General features: G+C 42.4%; 1 protein-coding gene across 3 annotated transcripts in view; it reads right to left on the bottom strand.

The window, feature by feature from the left end:
* LOC135404410 (ceramide transfer protein-like) overlaps window positions 1-21797 on the bottom strand; it is a 141449-nt gene that overhangs the window by 60979 nt on the left and 58673 nt on the right. The gene's annotated exons all lie outside the window — the stretch shown is intronic.

Genomic DNA, 21797 nt, shown 5'->3' with positions numbered 1-21797 from the left:
ACTACATCAGTGGACAAGGGAAGGGCTACAGATATTTATCTGGACTTCTGTAAAGGCCTTTGACACGGTCCCCCACAACATCCTCTCTAAATTGGAGAGACGAGGATCTGATAGGCGGACTGTTCGGCAGATAAGGAATTGGTTGGATGGTCGAATCCAGAGGGTAGTGGTCAACGGCTCAGAGTCCTGATGAACATTAGTGACAAGTGGTGTCCCTCTGGGAACCGTATTGGGACCAGTGCTATTCAATGTCTTCATTTGAAACAGAGCAAGGTCTGAACAGCTAACTCAGAATGCATACTCTGAGCAAAGAAATAAAGAACCAAGATTCAGGGACTAGCGGAAGATAACACTTTACCAAAGAATGCTGACACGCTGACACAAAAGAACATAAAGTAAGAGCACAGGGAAATAAAGAGCACCAAAAATGCTAACACACATACATAAATAGACATAAGGAAGGAACACGGAGACATAAGGGGAAAGAGAAGGGCCAGAGTCCAGAAACTCCTGCCAAATACACGTTGGAATCAGCAGAATTAAGGAAAGTTCAAAAGTTTACCTGAGGGAGAAGAGTAAAAAGACTACCCCTGAGGCTGAAGTAACAGGAAGTACCACCGAGATTCTCCCCAAAATGATGACTCAGCCCCTGACTCTGCCCTAACTCCGCCTGCTATGAATATTATAACTAGGTGTTGCAATAATATGAATATACATGTAAAGATGATGTAATCTCTCTCAAAAATTGTATAGTCTAAGTTTTCACTGATTGCTTCGGAACTCTTTGTCCAGCATGAGCCTGAAATAAATACCTTGCTGCTTAAAGACCAAATTCTGTCTCTGAGCAGTTCCATTGCGCCTTTTTGGGCATCACATCAATGGCATAGACAAAGGGATTGAGTGCACCCTCAGCAAGTTTGCAGACAACACCCACCTGAGTGGTGTGGTTGACACTCCTGAAGGACAGGATGCCATCCAGAGGGACCTGGACAAGCTTGAGAAGTGGGCCCATGGGAACCTCATGAGACTTAACAAGACCAAGTGCAAGGTGCTGCACCTGGGCTGCCCAGCTGCACCAGGCAACCCCCAGTATCAATACAGGCTGGGGGACAAATGGATCAAGAGCAGCTCTGCTGAGAAGGACTTGGAGGATACCAGTGGATGAGAGGCTGGACATGAGCCGGCAATGTGTGCTTGCAGCTGTGCTGGTTTAAACCAGCAGGGGAAATGAACTCAACTCAAAAGAGAGATTTTAAGTCAGAATAACAATTTAATAAAATAATACAATAAGTACAATTATACAGACAAACAATTGATTTTAACCCACAAAACCCAAATATATAACCCAGCACCCTGGGGCATGAACAGAGTGGCGTTCTTTGGGCCCCCTGAGTCCAAAGGAAAAGGTGAGGGGAAAACCTGTTGGTGAGAGTGCTGTTGCCGTCTGGTCAAAAGTGGTGATTGCAGTCCAGTTGAGGGTGGTGGTCTCAGTCTGCTTGAGAGCGGTGAGCTGCAGTCTTCCTCTGGATCCCACGAGTTGTAAAAAGGTTCCAAAACTCCAAGTTTATATATTCTCCAGTTCAGGCAGGAATGCTCAGTCCTTCCCTCAGAGCAGGGAATTCCATAAAAGGGTGTGAGGACAGGAACATCTTCCTATCTCGAAGGCCTCTTGATGCCTAGTTTATAGCCTGAGGAGTCAGGCTGCTCTGGGCAGAGGGTGTAAATGCTCTATTGATAACAGTTTCTGGGAAATGGCATGGAAGGCTATAGAATACACAGTTTTGGGTTACACCCATACCATGATGAACTGGTCTCAGCTGTCCTAACTAGGACAGCAGCCCAGAAAGCCAATTGTATCCTGGGCTGCATCAAAAACAGGGTGGCCAGTAAGTCAAGGGAGGTGATTCTGCCCCTCCGCTCTGCTCTTGAGACCCCGCTTGGAGCGCTGCATTCAGCTCTGGGGCCCTCAGCACAGGAAAGACATCAACCTGTTGGAGTGAGTCCAGAGGAGGGCCATGAAGATGATTAGAGGGATGGAACACCTCTCCTATTAGGAAAGGCTGGGAGAGTTGGTGTTATTTGGCCTGGAGAAGAGAAGGTTCCAGGGTGAGTTTAGTGTAGCCCTTCAGTCTAAAGGGGATCTACAAGAAGGTGGGAGAGGGACTCTATACAAGGGTATTTAGTGATAGAACAAGGGGGAATGGCTTTAAATTGACAGAGGGCAGGTTTAGATTAGACATTAGGAAGAAATTCTTTACTGTGAGGGTGGTGAGGCACTGGAACAGGTTGCCCAGAGAAGTTGTGAATTTCCCATACTTGGAAGTGTTCAAGGCCAGGTTAGATGGGTATCTGAGCAATTTGGTCTAGTGAAAGGTATCCCTGCCCATGGCAGGGGGGTTGGAACTAAATGATCTTTAAGGTCCCTTGCAACCCAAACCATTCTATGATTCTTAAGATATATAGTTAACACTGTATACTGTATAGTCATGGTTAAGTAAGCATGACTAAAGGACCCCAGCTCATTGCAAGAAGGACAGAGCCCATGCTGAATAATAAAGGATATGCCCGGACTATCGAGATAAAGCCAGCATCCTAGCCCCTCTAACACCTCTGTGAAACCCTCCCAATTATCTAGTATCATAGACAAGTAACTGTAGTAAGACCCACACCAGGCACATCTCAATCAAGAAAAAAAATCAGATGGATGATGATGCCACAGAATTATAGTTGCTTTGCAAAATAGTAATATGTGTGTGTTAAAGTAATGATTGGTCAAATCATGTTGTATCTGAACACTTGAAAGGTATAAGAGCCACATGTAAAATCACATTTGATGTACCCCAATTTGAATGGGACACCTCATGAGCATGAATAAAGAATTACTTATAATTTTATACTATACATTCTCACCTCTCCTCTCTGTCAACATGGGGCAGTTGCAAAATTTCTGTGACAAAGAAACAGATGGTTCAGAGTAATATCTGAAATACTGTTAATAGATGAATTTGATCAAGTATACAGAGAATACTGTAAAGTATCTTTGACAGAATAAGAAATACTGTAGTGGTAGACAAATTCAGATGGGGCAGGGAGAAGGGGAGACAGAACATATGATATGGAACAAGCAAGAAGTAACAATGAAATTCTAGCTGTTGGACTTTTGTGGAAAATGTGAAAATGACATTGGCTTTGGGAAGGTGAGAAAGTGCTGATAAATTAAGATGCAAATAAACTTAAAGACTATTAAAAGAAAGGACACAAAGTTGAAGTTAGTTAAAACAGGGGAATTTAGACAATACTGCAAGTGTGCAGGACAAAGCATGTATGTTTGGGTTACAAAGGAGCAGTGGCAGAGAAACATAAACATAGTTTTTGAAAAATTAAAGTATGACTTTAAAAAGTGAGTTCCAGATTTGTTAACATAATTCCTAAATGACTATGACTGAATGAGATTACCCAGCAAAAACAAGTAAAAAGGAGCCAAGAGTCAGTTTCTATCTGGCCCATTTAAAGAATAAGACAACAAAGCATTGAGGAGACAGAAGAAACAGGATGAGTATCAAAAGTAGAAGCAAAGTAGAAAAATGAAAATTATCAAAAAATGCAAGTACAGTTAGAAAAAGGTCCTCCAAGTCTTGATGGGAAATGGCTAAGTAACCATCAACTTAAAAATAAAAAGAGAAAGGGAGAGCAGAAAGGAGTGAAAAAGAAAAAAAATGGGAAAAAGGAAAAATGGCATTCAAAAGTTCAAAAGATTTAAGAAGGCACATCTTAATTGCTTAATTTAACAAAAAACCAAAAATATTGTAACATCTGAGCATAAATACAAGTTTTTTTAATGACAGTCTAGAGTGAAACGATATAAGGCAAGATGCATTTAGAAATTTCTGCTATGAATCATGCATTTAAAGCTATTTTATACTGAGCAAGGGTCCTAGAAAAATAGCTACATAACTGTAGTGATGGAAGTGCTAAAAGCTCAATTTTTTAACAATTAGTGCTACTATTTGTTTTAAAGCATAGCTTTAAAATATCTGTTGGTTTTTTATTAAAACATTCACATTGGATACACAGGGCTCTTCTAGAATATGAGTTCAAGTGTTAAGCAGTATACCTAACTTTGGTAACATATACTGGACACATTTTGAGTTGAATTGCACTTGGGTTACAGTGCAGAGATTTTACCTTAAATCACTGGATTTTAAGTATAACAAAACAAATAATGAAGCTTTGATTAGGTTTTTTGCAAATACTCAAGTAAGGGCTTTTGGCTCTTTATATGGACTTTAAGACCTTCAAAGGCTTGAGAAGTGAAAACAGAACAGGTAAGGGAATAAAAGGATTTTTAAAAGAAAAATTAAGAGTTTTAGGCATACAATACTATAATTTAATTTCAGAAGTGTTTAATGAGCATTAACCCGAAGACAGTATTTTATAAGAGTCTCAACACCTCAAAGCATCATAAAACACTTTTGTTTAGATTTCGTCTAAATGCAAATCTAAACCAAAACACTATTTTCCTGGTAACTTCAATGTTTACTTATTCATACACTACAAATATTAAGATGACTTTGAACATGCTTTTACAGTCAGTTTGACAGTAGGGACTCATTCTGTTTTCTGTTTAAGTTGTACACACTAAAAAGAAGATCGAATTTCATTTCAACTGGATATGACTTGATGAACAGATCAATTTTAAAATGTAGCCAAAATATCCATTGCATTGAGGTCAAAGCATTTTAACAAAGTACAACAAATGTTTTCTGATTTTCTCCTTTAAGTGAGAAAGACATAGCTATGCAAAACCTGTATTTAAACTTAAGAAGTAAAATTTCTGAATGTCCTCATTTGAAGATTTAATCAGTCACATCTTAATAGTACTACTCTAGTATTTACAAGAACAGGTGTAATCTTAGAAGTAAAAAAATCTTATTACTTATATTCTGCACTTGAATTAAATCCTTTTCTTCCAATATTACCCTTAAAGTCAATGCTCGGTTAATTTAGTTCACAAAATAAAAGCTGAGGGGTGAAAGAACAAAAACACCTTATTTCCATATAAGTATATAAGTTTGATACTTTTTTAAAGGTACCTTTTCAGCAGTATGTTTATTTGACTGTCATTTATGCTTGTGATTAATAGTTCCACTAAACAGTTCATCCATGCTTCTGGACTGTTGTCAGAGACTGAAATGGTTGATGATTTATGCATTCTAGGAGACTCTTGCAAGATTTTGACCTTTGCATTGTACCTCTGATGGGCAGTTGGGCCCGTCCCTCCCTCCAGTGAAGAGCCAAGTTTGCAGGCTTTTGACAAGTTTGCAGGCTTTTGACTTTTGCATTATACCTCTGATGGCCCATCAAAGCCCATCCCCCCCTCCGCCAATCTTGAAAAGCAGGAACCAGACCAGACACAGAAAAACTCCGCGCAGGCCCAGGGAGAGGTTGGAGGCTCAAGGCATGGCCCGTGAACACTAACCATGGATATAATAACTCATAACTTCTTGGCGTGTGGGGGCTTCCCTCCTTCACCCCCAGCAGATCAAGGCCACCACTTCAACTGACAGACATGGAAACGGCAACTACCAAGTGTCATCGCTGGACCCCGTGGGCAGTGACTATATATGTTTTTTCCATTCTCATCTTTTCTTTTTCCTTACTTTCCCTTACTCTTATCCTGTCTTTCTCTCCCCTATGCATTTTCTCCCCCCCCAAAGGTTATTCCCCCAAAGGTTATCTCTATGCCACGTTGTTATGTGACAACACCCAAAATGCTAGCATACCTGTTGATACAAAATTGTTAAAATAAACCTTACCAATATATGTTTTCAGACACCGATTATTCAGTGTCGTTTTACTCTAATCCACCCCAAGGGAATTATTGATAAGAACCTGGGTTACCCCCCTCCCTTTTTCTGGGGCGAGTCGTAACAACTGTATACAAGAAAGCTATCAGCTTGCAAACCCCATCCATAAAAAGGTGTTAGAGAATCAGAAACACAGAATCATTCAGGTTGAAAAAGACCTCTGAGATCAAGTCCAAACTTTGACTAATCACCACCTTTTCAACTAGACCATGGCAGTAAGTGCCATGTCCAGTCACTTCTTGAACACCTCCAGGGATGGTGACTCCACAATTTCCCTGGGTAGCACGTTCAAATGTTTAGTAATACTTTCACTCATATGTGTTAGGGGTACACAGTTCAAAGAGTGAAGTCATTCAGACAAAACACATCCATGTTTGAATCCTTGCCCATGTCTCCTGGCTCTTCTTTGTCCGTATGTCAAAGACCTGGTCAAAGACCTGGTCCTATCTAACAGTGTTGTGACTTCTGTCAACACTTAATTTATTATTGCTTCATCTAGGTAGTTGGAGGAATTATAGCAGACCTAAGACTTCAAGCTTATTCATAGGATTGTAGGGTAATTCAGGTTGGAAGAGACCTCAAGAGGTCTCTAGCCCAACCTCCTGCTTAAAGGAAGGACAGTTTGAATCAGACTGGGTTGCTTATGGATTTATCAAGTCTGATTTCAAGTCTCCAAGGCTGAAGACTGCACAGCCTTTCTGAGCAGCCTGTTCTGATGCTCAGCTGTTGATATATATTCACTTGGAGCAACTCTTATTCCCGTATCTGCCTATTGTTTTTCCTCTTCCTACTATAGACTACTGTGAAGACTCTGGCTCCATTTGTTGATGACCTCCTCGGAGCTATTGAAAGGCTACTATTAAGTTCCCCCACAAAAGCCTTCTCTATTCCACGCTGAGCAAACACAGTTCACTCATGCTGATCAGACTTGGCTTAGAGCATGGATGAAGTGAATTTTTTCTTACTAGTATGTTATTACAGAATAATATGTTAGTATAGAATTTGGTTTAGATAAGTTGTCATATTTTTTCTTCTTCTGTGGACTAATGTTAAAGCACTTGTTTTCAACTGCAAGCAGTTAAACATTCAAACCTAAATTTCACTTTCACTCATACAGAATTACAGAATCATTTAGATTGGAAAAGACCTCTAAGATCATTGAGTCCCACCTTTGACCAATCACCACCTTGTCAATTTAAGACCATAGCACTAAGTGCCACGTCCAGTCATTTCTTGAACACCTCCAGGGATGGTGACTCCACTGCCTCCCTGGGCAGTCCGTTCCAATGCTTAACAACCCTTTCCCTGAAGAAATTCTTTCTGGTGTCCAACCTGAACCTCCCCTGGCACAGATTGAGGCTACTTCCTCTTGTCCTATCTCTAGATGATTGGGAGAAGAGGCCAACCCCCACCTTGCTACAACCTCCTTTCAGGTAGTTGTAGAGAGCAATAAAGTCTCCCCTGAGCCTCGTCTCCAGGCTAAACAACCCCAGCTCCCTCAGCCGCTTCTGATACGACTTATTCTCTAGACCCTTCACCAGCTTCGTTGCCATTCTCTGGACATGCTCCAACCCCTCAGTGTCCTTCTTGTAATGGAAGGGCTCAGAACTGGACACAGTACTTGAGGTGCAGCCTCACCTGTGCCGAGTACAGAGGGACAATCACTTCCCTAGTCCTGCTGGCCACACTATTTCTGGTACAGGCCAGGATGCCGTTGACCTTCTTGGCCACCTGGGCACACTGCTGGCTCATGTTCAGCTGACTGTCAACCAACACCCCAAGGCCCCTTTCCACTGGGCAGCTTTCCAGCCACTCTTCACCCAGCCTGTAGCGCTGCATGGGGTTATTGTGACTCAAGTGCAGGACCCAGCACTGGGCCTTGTTGAACCTCATACAATTGGCCTCGGCCCATCAATCCAGCCTGTCCAGATCCCTCTGCAGAACCTTCCTACCCTCCAGCAGATCAACACTCCCACCCAACTTGGTGTTGTATGACAAACTTACTTAAACAGGACTGGCCCCAATACTGAGCATTGGGGAACCCCACTAGTGACCAGCCACCAACTGGATACAGCACCATTCACCACCACTCTCTGGGCCCGGCCATCCAGCCAGCGAAGAGTGCACCTGTCCAAGTCGTGTGTAAGGTACTTTCCCCAAAAATGCCAAGGCAATGGAAAGGGTTCAAAAAGGTTTATTTCGGAGGCAAGGACACTAAAAACTTAGAAAAACCTCACAGTGCTGCCAGGCAGCACTGGGCCTCAGGGAAAAGGCACCTCCTGTTTTTAACGTCAAGTTTTTATTATCTCTGCTCCCCCCTCTCTCCCCACTGGAATGCGAAGGCCTGTGGCATCTGCTCTCTCCTCACATATCAGAGAGCGAACTTCTGGAATGCAAGGGGGGAGAGAACAGCATTGTTTTGAGAAAGTGGCAAGGGAAGCCTTTCCTATGTGAAATAATTGACTCCTCGGTAACAAAATCTTCTGGAAAAGGGTTATTTACCCCTACACAGTGGGCTGCCAGCTTTTCCAGGAGAATGCCATGGGAGACAGTATCAAAGGCTTTACTGAAGACCAGGTAGACAACATGCACAGCCTTTCCCTCATCCACTAGGCGGGTCACCTGGTCATAAAAGGAAATCAGGTTGGTCATGCAGGACCTGCCTTTCTTAAACCCATGCTGACTGGGTTTGATCCCTTGGTTGTCCTGTATGTGCAGTGTGATCGCACCCAAGATTATCTGTTCCATAACCTTGTCAGGCACTGAGGTCAGGTTGACAGGTCTGTAGCTCCTCGCATCCTCCTTCTGGCCATTCTTGTGGATGGGCATCATATTGGTCAACATCCAGTCATCTGGGACATCCCCAGTAAGCCAGGACTGCTGATAAATGATGGAGAGCGGCTTAGTGAGCTCTTCAGTCAGCTCCCTCAGCACCCTCAGGTGAATCTTATCCAGCCCCATAGACTTGTGAGTGTCTAAGTGGCACAGCAGGTCACTAACTACTTCCTCCTGGATTACAGGGGGTCTATTCTGCTCCTTGTCCCTGTCTCCCAGCTCAGGGGGCTGATTGCCCTGAGGATAACCGGTCTTACTGTTAAAGACTGAGGCAAAGAAGGCTTTAAGCACCTCAGCCTTTTCCTCATCCTTGGTGACTATATTCCCCCCTGCGTCCAATAAAGGATGGAGATTTTCCTTGGCCCTCCTGTTGCTGTTGATGTATTTATAAAAACACTTTTATTATCTTTCACAGCAGTGGCCAGATTGAGTTCTAGTTGAGCTTTCGCCTTTCTAATTTTTTCTCTGCATGACCTAACGACATCCTTGTACTCTTCCTGAGTTGTCTGCCCCTTCTTCCAAAGGTCATAAACCCTCTTTTTTCCCCTGAGTTCCTGCGAAAGATCCCCGTACAGCCAGGCCAGTCTTCTTCCCCGACGGCTCGTCTTTCAGCACAGAGGGACAACCTGCTCCTGGCGCCTTTAAGATTTCCTTCTTAAAGTATGTCCAGCCTTCCTGGACCCCTTTGTTATTAAGGACTGTTTACCAGGGGACTCTCTGAACCAGTGTCTTGAACAGGCCAAAGTCCACCATCCAGAAGTCCAAGGCCTAGGTTTTGTTGACGCTCCCCTCCTTACTTCACCAAGAATCAAAAACTGACTCCTCTCTGCTGTGTTGAGTTTCCAGGAGACATCCAGCAAGTTAAAGTCCCCCACAAGTACAAGGGCTAGTGATCATGAAACATCAGAGAGCCGCTTATAGAAGACTTCATCTGCCTCTTTGTCCTGGTTGGCTGGTCTGTAACAGAATCCCACCAAGATATCTGCCTTGTGAGCCTTCCCCCTGATTCTTACCCATAGGCACTCATACAACAACATACCACCTCATATGCCGTGAGTAAATACTTTTTAAAGGGGATCACAAGCTTATTTGGACTTGGTTTTCCAGAAATTGAAGTAGCAAAAGCATTAGCTCAGTTGGTTAGAGCATGGTGTTAATAACCCCAAGGTCGTGGGTTTTATCCCCATATGGGCCGTGCCATTCACTTTAGAGTTGGACTTGGTGATCCTTGTGGGTCCCTTTCATCTCAGAGTATTCTGTGATTCTAAAAACTTGGAGATTTTAAGTTTCTCTGCTTTGGTAGACCTGCAACTTTGTCACACTTGTCAGTGAAATTTTCTGGGGTTTACAGCACACTCATGGTGAAGTACTGCAATTCTAATATAAAATAACCTTTTTTATTTGGATTCCTCTAATTCCTAGCCTTTTAGGTGAGGAGATTTTGATTGAATTAAATGATATAAAATCATGATGGCTAACAGCCAAATGCCCACCCAACTGCTCACTTAGCACCCGATCCAGCAGGACTGGAGTGTGTGTGTGTGGGGGGGGGGAAATAGGATGAGAAAGCTCACAAATCAAAAGATAGGAAGATTGCTTACCAGTTCTTGTCATGGCAGAAAATCTGTTGCTGATTAAAATAGGTACAGTTAGTAGGAAACAAAAAGACAAACACTAAAACAGCTTTCTTCCCCCATTTCCCAGTCTCAACTTCACTCTTTCACTGCAGGCCCCTCTACCCCCCTGCTTGCTAGCCCCAAGGAATGCAGAGTGTTGGGGGGTGGGAGGTGGGGAGTGGAGGGTTGGAGATCAATCCAAAACACTTAGTTTCTGCCACTCCTTCCCCTCATACTTTTCCCCTGCTCCAGCACAGGTCCTTTTCAGGGCTGTAGTCCTCTGGGAAAACTCTGCTTCAGTTGGAGTCCTCCATGGAACATGGTTCCTTCAGGAAATGTCCCTCTGCTCCAGTGTGGGGTCCTCCATGGGCTACAGTGTGGATATATTCTCTTCCCTGGAACTCTTCCTCATCATTCTCTTCTGGCCTTGGCATTCCCTCTGTTTCTCACTTTTTGCTCCCCCTCCTCTCTCCCTGGACTGTTTTTTGCTCTTAAATACATTTTCACAGAGGTTCCATGCATTTGGTGGATGGGCTCAGCTGTGTCCTGTAGTGGGTCTGTTTTGGAGCCTATCTGACACAGGACAGACCCTGGCTGCCTCCTTGCAGAGGCCACTCCTGCAGCCCCCCACAACCAACACCTTGACACCTACACCCTGCACAAGAATTTAAAGACAGCAGTTGAATGTATTCAGACCTTTGCTAACATTATTTATTCCGCTTCAGTTGTAGGGCTTCTTTTGTTTTGTTTTTTCACCTTGTTGTTTTAGTGACTAAACATGGCTCTGTAAAAGTCTCTTCTATAACTCTGGGCCTGAGCAAAAATAAATTACTCTGTCATCTGATAAATAGATGTAGGAGGAGAATGATGTTGATCTGTGTACTCTTGGGTTTCTTGGATAGATGCTTATGCTGCTCTGAAAAGGAAATAAATATTAGAAGATGATGAAGTTCAGAATATTTTCTCTGAGAGGTTAGAGAGGAAAATTATATTAAACTGGGCAACCGTTTGTGTTTGTTCTATCTGGGAGGTTTTTAAAGCTCTTGTAAGTCTGTCCAGTGTCTGTAAAAGACCAGCTAGAAGAACTGAAAGGTGCAGCGTCAAGTTTGTCCTTTGTATATCAGCAGATTCACTCCGCAGGCCCTGTGCTGTGCAGGTTTGTCATAGGAAGAACAGGACCTCTGTCAGTGGCTAAAAGCAATGAGTGTTTTATAAGTTGTGTAAGTACCATTGTAATCCAGCTTGCTCTCCTTCCCTCTCCAGCCTCCGCACTTCACTAGCTTCAGAACCATGTTTTACTTGGCAGCAAAACACAAATGCGATTAGTGAGAGTCCTGCTACGTCACAAAATTATACAACCTCCATCTTGTAGAGGGCCAGTTTAGCCTAAAGATGAGATTTATGTCTGCTGAACTTGGAGCAAATATATTTCAAAATTATACCTGTCTTAAATTATTTCTAATATTAAAAAGCTCAAGTTCATCAGAATTTGTTGAATCTGGAGCTGACTACAATTTGGCTTGAGATGAGTATAGTGCTATGAAGTGAGTATCTTTCTCTTGAAACCCTGTTTTTTAAATAAATGAAAGGTTTTAAGTTGCATCAAGAATCGAAAACTCTATCATTTCGTGGTTGCTATGCCCAAGACGGCCTCTGACCACCACATCTCCCACCAGCCCTCCTCTGTTTGTAAACAGCAGGTCTAGCGGGGCACCATCCCTGGTAGGCTCACTTACCATCTGTGTCAGTGTAGTAGGATGCTCTGCCTTGATAGGGCTTATCTGCCTAGGCTTGGAATTTGGTCAGAGAATTCAAACAAAGCAAGCTATCAGTGGTTAGTTATGGCTGGTTGTTGCCATGGTGCTGCTTTTAGTGTTCAATTATGCTAAAACCAGCCTGATTCCCCAAACTTCAAACACATATCCTGCTTTTTGAAGCAGGATTTGACAGATAAGCTACTAGCTGGCCTGGAGATATGTGAATGACAGTCAATCACTTTATAACTATAAAAGCCCAGTCCAACTTTCTTCCACGTACTTTCTTGAAGTGTATGGAGCTTCTCTGTGAAGCAGACATGCCTCTTCGTGGTTACTCCCCAGGGGTTAAGTGAAATCTGCTTACTATCGTTGTGTGGTGAGTTACATCAATCTCTACTTAACGATTGTTTATTTTACTAGCTTTGATACAATTGCCTTATTATAATTGCTTTAATATAATTGCTTTGACATAGTGCACTATACTATCCTATCTTATACTATACTATTAGTAGTTTTTAGCTTTTATACTGTGTAGTAAATAATTCTGATTAAGATCTTTCATCTGTTCATTTGTCTTTTCATTTTTCATAATAAATAATTCATTTTATATAAATATATCTTATTTGCCATCATTAAGACCTGCAGGACAAAAGTGGCATAATCACACCTCTATATTTCCTTAAATTTAAACCGTTGACAAAATCTGAGGCTAAGATTGGGTCCAGCCACACCCAGGCTCCTCTCTGAGAAGGAGTTTAGAAAGCAAAGGGGTCCTTTCTGCACCTCATAGCTCAACGAGAGGGCTTCTCTAATAAACTTTGTCTAAGCCTTCCACTCCGCCCCACGACAGTCAGGAAGTTCTCTTCCACACACTCCAGGAACCTCCTAGACTGCCTCCTCTCTGCTGTGTTGAGAATTGATGCCGAAAAAAACTCTGAATGATTAACTGCTCAGAGACTTTGCATCTTTAAGCAGCAAGGTAATTGTTTATTCAACGTTGGGAGCAAGTCAGCTCGCGCTGGACAAACTTGCTCGACTTGAAAGTGCAAAAGTAAGCCATTTTATACCCTTCAGATACATGGTTACATCATTTAACATACATATTAATAAGTAGGCTAGTCTCTGGGCGGAGTCTTTCCAGGCATGCGCAGTCTTCTACTGTGGGGGTCTTCTCCTCAAGTCTTCATCCCTCTGGTGGTCGCCACGCACGTCTTCCTCAATTTGACCTCTTCTTAGGTGACCTGAATTCTTCAAGCTTGCAAAATCCTGGCTTCGGGCCTTCTAGATCTTATTCAAACATCTAGTTTACCTAATTTACTACCGTGTGTATACTACTCCTATTCTTTCCATAATAAGGCCTTTGGTCCAGCGAGCAGAACAGAACATGATATTAACCAGTGCTCCTAAAATGTTCTAGCAAAACAGGTAGAGCAAACAGGACAAGGTATACCAGCTGAATCATTGTTAACTCTTTTTAGTGCCTTTTTGCCATCAGTTTCCAGCAGGCATCCAGCAAGTTAGTCTCCCACAAGAACAAGGGCTAGCAATCGTGAAACATCAGAGAGCCGCTTATAGAATACTTCATCTGCCTCTTCATCTTGGTTGGGTGGTCTATAACAGTCTCCCACCAGGATGTCAGCCTTGTTGGCCTTCCCCCTGATTCTTACCCATAGGCACTCAACCTTATTGTCACTATCCTTGAGCTCTATATAGCCAAAACACTCCCTTATGTACAGAGCCATTTTACTGCCTCTCCTTCCTCGCCTTTCCCTTTTGAAGAGTTTGTAGCCATCCATTGCAGCACTCCAGTTATGCGAGTCATCCCATCATATTTCAGTGATAGCAACTACGTCATAGCTTTCCTGCTGCACACTGACCTCCAGCTCCGCCTGTTTGTTGCCCATACTGTGTGCATTGGTGTAGATGCACTTCAGCTGGGCTATTGATTTCACCCCCGACACAACCATGCCACCTCTAGGCTCATCTCTAGCGAGCCTGGTCTTATCCCCTTCCCTCTTCAAACCTAGTTTAAAGCCCTTTCAATCAACCCTGCCAACTCACGGGCTAGAATCCTTTCCTCCTGTTAGACAGGTGAACCCCATCTGTCTCCAGCAGGCCTGATGCTGTATAAACTGCCCCATGATTGCAAAAGCTAAAATTCCACCAATGGCACCAGCCTTTAAGCCACATGTTGATCATGTGGGTACTCCTGTTCCTTTCAGCATTCTTCCCTGCTACTTCAACCAATTGCCCCAGTGCCCTGAAATCCTCCTTTTTGATTGCCCTACGACTTCTCTCATCAACCTCATCGCCGCCGACCTGGACAACCAGCAGTAGGTAATAATCAGAGGGCCAAATCAGTCCAGGTAGTCTCCTGGTAATCTCTCTTACCCGGGTCCCAGGGAAGCAGCAGACTTCCCTGTAGGATGAGTCAAGTCAGCATACAGGGCTCTCAGATCCCCTCAGAAGGGAATCACCCACTACAATTACCCTTCTTTCTTTTTTAACACCTGAATTTGTGATCCATCTGGTTGACTGACTTATTCTGGGTAACCCCCCAGATAGACCTTCTCCACTATCATTTGCCTGACATATCATTTGCCCGACATATCATTTGCCCTACATAAAAAAGCATTTAGGCAGTTTTAGCTACTTACAACCAAGGAGCAAATACAGCAGATTAAACAGCAGACCAAACAGCACACAACACAAATCTGATGCATGTGCACTTACAGATCATATTCACAAAACTGTCTCGGACGATTATGGTTTATCAGCCAAAGGGAAAAAATGAAAATTACATCAAGAATACTTATTTGTCAGAAGAACCAGAAAACAAGTATTGCTTTATAACTGATGCAGAGACAAGTCATCCAGCTCTCAACAGGCACATGCAAGCAGCTTAACACAAACAATGAAAACATGCATCATGCAAAGCCCCACCATTCTACTACCACAGAGAGCAAGTCACTGCTGCATTTATCTTGCAAAGCAGATTTATTTTTTTTTCACTGCAGAAATACTCAATTACATTGAGAAGAGGAATGTTGACACAAGCTAGCTGAATATGAGTCAGCAGTGTGCCCTGGCAGCCAGGAGGGTCAATCGTGTCCTGGGGTGCATCAAGCACATCACGGCAAGACAGTCAAGGGAGGTGATTGTCCCACTCTACTCTGCACTGGCGTGGCCTCACCTGTGTGCAGTTTTGGGCACCACAATATAAGAAAGATAAAAAGCTATTAGAAACCATCCAAAGGAGGGTCGCAAAGGTGTTGAAGGGTCTAGAGGGGAAGCCATGCAAGGAGCAGTTGAGGTCATTTGGTTTGTTAAGCCTAGAGAAGAAGAGACTGATGGGAGACCTCATAGTGGTCTACAGATTCCTTACAAAGGGAAGCGGAGGGGCAAGCACTGATCTCTTCTCTCTGGTGACCAGGGATAGGACCCGAGGGAATGACATGAAGCTGTGTCAGGTGAGGTTTAGGTTGGATAATAGGAAAAGGTTCTTAACCTTGAGGATGGTTGAACACTGGAACGGGCTCCCCAGGGAAGTGGTCACAGCTCCAAGCCTGCCAGAGTTCAAGAAGTGTTTGGACAATGCTCTCAGGCACATGATGTGATTCTTGGGGTTGTCCTTGTGAGGAACTGGACTTTTTTCATTGCCTTAAAACATTGCTACTGTAGTGAGCTGTGCAAGCCTCCTGCCAGGGGACTGAAGATAAGGCTGAGGGGAGAAGGCTGTAGGGGCCAAGTTTTGGGGGTGTGATGTTTATCTAAAGGAGACCAGTGGCACTCTCTGGGCCTGTGATGTTTATCTCCTATGGGCCAGGCCATGTCAAAGGGGCCCTTTATGCACACACCCATCACTAATGCCTCGCTTTTAGCAGGGGCGCCTCCAAAGCGGCCCACTCCCCCAAGCCTAAATGACTTTGCAAGAACCAGCGCTTCCAGCCTCTGCAGAAACAGCCCACACACACACACTGAGAGGCACCAGGTAGGGTATATAAACCCATTAAACTGTATGTTTCATGGGCTTCTCTCCCCCACCACTACCTTACAGACCAAGACACCAACGACGACAACAACCAAGTTTGCCCAAGACCTTTGAGTGGTGACTATAACTTTTCTTCTTTTCTCTTTTCTTTCTCTCCTTTCCCTTACACATTTTCTTGGGTGCTCTCTCTCTCTCTCTCTCTCTCTTTATTTTTTCCTCTCTTTTACCTTATACATTTTCTTGGGTGGCTATATTACAACCAGAATGGCTAAATACTTGTTTTCCTTTGCAATACCTTTATGCCTTTGTATTGTCATGTTACTATAGATAATAACAACCAAAATGGCTACATACCTGTTTTCCTTTACAACCAAATTGTTCTAAAATAAATCCTATATATATATCTGTAAACGCTGATCATGTAGTATTGTTTTACTTTAATTCACTCCAAGGGATTTAATAATAAAACAAAAGTTACTTCTGCCTGGTAGGGTGGGTCATAACAGTCCTGTGCAGGGCAAGGAGTTGGACTTTGATGATCCTTGTGGGTCCCTTCCAACTCAGGATAGCCTATGATTCTATAATTCTGTTTACATAATTTTTTATTTCCTGATATAAAAAATGGATGAGCGGGTAGAGTCTACATGATAGAAGCCAACAGTGTCTGCTTGAAAACAAAATAATTTGCAGAGGTTGTATCAATTTGTAGCATCAAGCACTAATGCCAAATTACCGTTCTCAGTATATAGATGCAGTTCTTTAAAATTGTATGCATACATCATAGCTTCAAAGCTACATTCGAAACTGGCATTTGTTAGTACATTGAAACACCTTCAGCTTTCTAAGGCGGTACGTGAAATCCATTAATCCTTTCAAAATTATTTTCATTATGATAGACGAGGAAAGGGCCACATGATCCAAAGCTTTGTGTAATTCTTTACTTGAGCAGGTGCTGGCATCAGCAACAAGTCAGTGCATCAGAAAAACTGCTTTAATAAAATAGCTAAGTATTCAGAGAATCATATTGCAGACCTCCATTATGACTCACACTGATTCACCAGTTAACGATTTCCTAAAGTGGGTGAATAACATTCTGGACTAAAGCAAAGACTCACTGAAAAGCTCCCCCACTTGAAAAAAAAAAAGTATATCATTCTGCTACATTTTTAAGGCATTATTTTGATTATGTCTCAATATAGTGCTTGTTAAATACTTCCATGTATGTTTGTCCACCAAAACAGGTATTTTCAGTTAGCATTATAAATTATTTATTATTTTATATAACACAAGGAGCAGACAGCACCTCCAAGACATACAGCTCACCCTAGAAGGGATAAACCAGACATTAGGATACAGTGACTCTAATCACGTTCTCTGCAGTATTTATGAAAAATCTTACTAAGACTTTTGTGAGATCAAACCACAATATGTTATAAAAAACAATAATGTAGAAAAAAGTAGCAACACAAAGTGAAAGAGGTGGAAGGTATTATGAAAGACTTGGTAGATACTAAGCAGAAAAGCTCTATCGAATACCTGTGTTCCAAGGGCAATTTTTAGACTTGCTGCAGAAGTTTCAATAATGAGGATGAGCCAAGGAAGGGCTACCTAGGGATTGCTGCAGACAAAAAAACCAGACACTACATGTAGGGAATTCCAGGATGCATTTCTGTGGATTTAAGTTAATTTTATCTTTAACATGCATCTGTAGGTTTGATTTTTTCAATTGTTCTACATGCTCTGATGACAGAAATTTAAGGTTTCAAAAGCGAGGCAATTATCAGGAAGGTAGAGACAGAAATATCACAATCCAGGTCACAACAGATGGACAATGATTTCCCTGCCTACAGCCCTCCCAAACACAGTTCAGGAGACTACTTAGAAAGCAAAAAAGCTTCTAATGTGACCTTTCTTTGCAACTGCAAGAACAGGTAAAGAAATGTAAACATATTTTTCCTGCAACAGTAATAAATGTTGCAACTCCAAAGTAAATAAACATACTACATGCACAGTATGAGAAATAAAATACGGTTTTTATTATAAAACAAAATTATAGGCGCATTGTGAAGTTGTAAGGTATCCAGTTCCAAACTGGACTGGGTACCAGGGTTTTTTTGTGTCCGGGATAAGGGAAATATAAAGTTCCTAAAAATTAAAATCTTTCTGGGCCATTTGGCAAATTTTGTACACGGGGGTTTCTTTTCTCTCTTTGGGCTAAGAACAAAGGAAGATCCATCATTTTTGACAGAGGATGCCTCGCAGCCAATCGGAAGGAAGAGAAAGCCCCTTTTTGGAGAAAAGAAACCTTTTTAGGCAAAAATGAATATATTAAACTTATCTGAAAAAGGGTGGGATTTTGTGAAACTATAACATGTATGAAATTTAAACCCAAGGGGTCTTTTTCTCCCCGGGAGCTCGCTGTGAGATGAGACCCAGCACGTGCTGAATAAACCTTTCCTTGATGATACAGTTCCTTTGTTTCACAGGTAATTGAATCTTTCTCAATTAAATAACAAGAGATTTCTCACAACAGGAGGAAAAAAATAGGAATTATGAGATGAAAAATAAGCATAAGGCAAGTGAAAAATAAAGACTATAGCAATACAGCACTAAGATTATCATAACTGCTATACTCACTGCTTCAATCTAAGTAACATCATCTTTTGTGTGTTTACTTCTCAAACACCATACTCTTTTCCTAAGTCACCTTGTGTTGCCTGCAGACAATAAATACCTTTAATAGCTGCATGAACTAGAGTGGTACAATGGTTGATAAGCCCTGGAACCACATACTGCTTTCTAAAGAAAGGGAAAGGGCCAAGAAATAGTACCAATAAGACAAAATATTCCAGAGAGAAGAAAATTCAGATTGACAAAGAGGCAACCAAAGGCAAATGACCGGCCTTTGATAATCTTTATCCACATAGTTCACACCCATGTTTAATTACATGGATGTATATAGTTTTTTCCATGAATTCTCTTAACTGTTAATGTGCACAGGAAAACTATTCACCAAATATTATTTGGTGTCTTTAAATCCTAAGGTTCTATACAAGTTGAATAGAAAGGGTCAAGCACTCCCCTGAGAGGAAGGAGAATGAAGAAGAGCTAGGACACTGAGCAAAAGGGCACTCAAGAGCCCACAGAGAAAATTCTGCTTCTCAAGATCGGGAACTGATGTCAAAAAGTGTGATTTACAGAATAAAACTTTTTCCCGAGCAAAGGTGTCAAAAAACCAATCTGACAATAACCACTTCCCTCTATATACTGACTTAATAATAAATCTAAAGCAGTTTGTACCACTGGGCCTCCAGGGTATAGCAATACTGGAAGAGGGCTATTTGTCCCTCCTGTGAATCTGGGCTGTCAGGAGCGGGACAAGCAAGATATACACAGGAACCAGAAATCTCCATTCTGCTGTTAGACACTATCAGGAAAAGCACTGATGTTCTGGCCTCAGCTACCAATGCGCTCAAGTTCACCTGCTGCACTTAACCATCTTGTCACTGCCACATACAAAAACAGGGTGGGAGTTTTTTCTCTTCACTCAATCCTCAGATATTCACCTAGCCATGAGAATAAAAACCTATTAAATGCTCAGTGTATCCCAGAGTATGCAATAGGTAGCAAGCACTGAAGCATAAAGTCATAATTGTCAAAGATCGAAAAGTCCATATTATATCTGACAGGATTTAAGAAAAACTGATCTTACACCCTAAGAAAAATTATTAGAACACATTGTTCAGTTTAAACTGCAATTTTACAATAGCAATTTGGGGAAAAACAAAGCGGGGACAGAAAGGAGTTTTGCTTTCAACAGTGCTTGTTGTGCATCTCACACCTCATCAAATCTAACACATTTTTCTTGGTTTCCAAAACTTATTCCCTATTCTTCCTACTTCCTTCCTGCTGTAGCCCTTGTTTTTATCAGGTCTCAACACCCACTTCCCTCAAAACTCCCCAAATATCACGAAAGGCTCACTGAACCAATTAGAGAGTTAAACAAAAAAAGTTATATGAAATAAGGGACTCGCAAGGACATAGAATCCTTAAGGTTGGAAAAGACCTCTAAGACCATCGTGTCCAAACATTAACCTAACACTACCATCTTCATCACTAAACCATGTCCCCAAGTGCCACATCTACACATTTTTTTGAACGCTTCCAGGGATGGTAATTCTACCACTTCCCTGGGCAGCCTGTTCCAATGCCTGACCATCCTTTCAGTGAAGAAATTTTTCCTAATATCCAATCTAAACATCCTCTGGTGCAACTTGAGGCCCTTCTCTCTTGTCCTGTCACTTGTTATCTGGGAGAAGAGACTGACCCTCCCCCTTGCAACAGCCTCCTTTTATGTACTTGCAGACTGATAAGGTCTCCCCTCAGCCTCCTTATGTCCAGACTAAACAATTCCAGTTCCCTCAGACGCTTATCATAAGACTTGTTCTCTCATAAGACTTGTTCTCTTGTCCTTTCACCAGCTTCATTGCTCTTCTCTGGACTTGCTCTAACACCTCAGTGTCCTTCTTGTAGTGAGGGGCCCAAACCTGAACACAGTATTTGAGGTGCAGCCTCATCAGTGCCAAGTACAGAGGGACAATCACTTCCCTAGTCCTGCTGGCCACACTATTTCTGATACAAGCCAGGATGCCATTGGCCTTCTTGGCCACCTGGACACACTGCTGGCTCACATTCAGCTGACTGTTGATGCCTTAAGATCCTTTTGGTTTTTTGATTTTTCTAATTTTTATAAGCTTTATAAGTAGTTATATAGTAGAAGTAGATTTTAGAAGTAGCTTTGTTATATCCCTCACCCTTTAGCACAGTAGTTTACACATTCCTCAACCCCTATTACCCCATTCCATGCTCCCCATATCATTATCCCCTGAATTCCAGTAAAAATGTTTAGTCTCTTGTCAAAGTAGGCCCATTTTGTTTAGAGAACACTTGTATCCTGGCCTGAACCGCAAGAGTACAGTCAAGAACTGGGTGAACATGTGCCCCCTGTACCCTGAAGAAGATGAAGATGATGAAGAGGTGGTCTCGAAAAGACTCTAGCCCCAATTCCCAGGGGGCGGGATGAGGGTGGATCGGGGCAAAAGCCACAGGGTGGAAACATCTGGGATTGGACAGACAGTATTACAAATTATAACATCTGTACAGAGGGACTGATGTGCGTCTTGTAATCTTTAGGCCTAGGCACAAATTAAAATCCTTTCCTTATCTCACCTCCAAAACTAATTTGCCTCAGAGATTTTTCCTCCCTGCATTTTCTTTAGGCAACACTGTCAACCAACACCCCAAGGCAGCTGGGCAGCTTTCCAGCCACTCTTCCCCAAGCCTGTAGCGCTGCATGGGGTTGTTGTGACCTGAGTGCAGGACCCAGCACTTTGCCTTGGCCCATTGATCCAGCCTGTCCAGCTCCCTCTGTAGAGCCTTCCTACCCTCAAGCAGATCAACACTCCCACTGAACTTGGTGTTATTTGCAAACTTAGTTAGGGTTCACTAGATCCCCTTGACCAGATAATCAATCAATATATTTAACAGAACCAGCCCCAGTACTGAGCCCGGGGAACATGCATCTTTTTCGTCATGTTCCTGATATAACTTCAGATTCCTGAAGTTGGCCAGGGTTGAGGTTCCATAAAAACAGCCCTTTCTATTTGTGTCAAAACGATGTTTGTTTAAAAATGAAGTTCAGTCTGGTCAAACACCTGATACACAATGGGTG

Source organism: Pseudopipra pipra, chromosome W, assembly GCF_036250125.1.
Source record: "Pseudopipra pipra isolate bDixPip1 chromosome W, bDixPip1.hap1, whole genome shotgun sequence".
NCBI lineage: Eukaryota > Metazoa > Chordata > Aves > Passeriformes > Pipridae > Pseudopipra > Pseudopipra pipra.
Note: the sequence above shows the minus strand (reverse complement) of the source record. Positions and strands in the feature narration are given on the sequence as shown.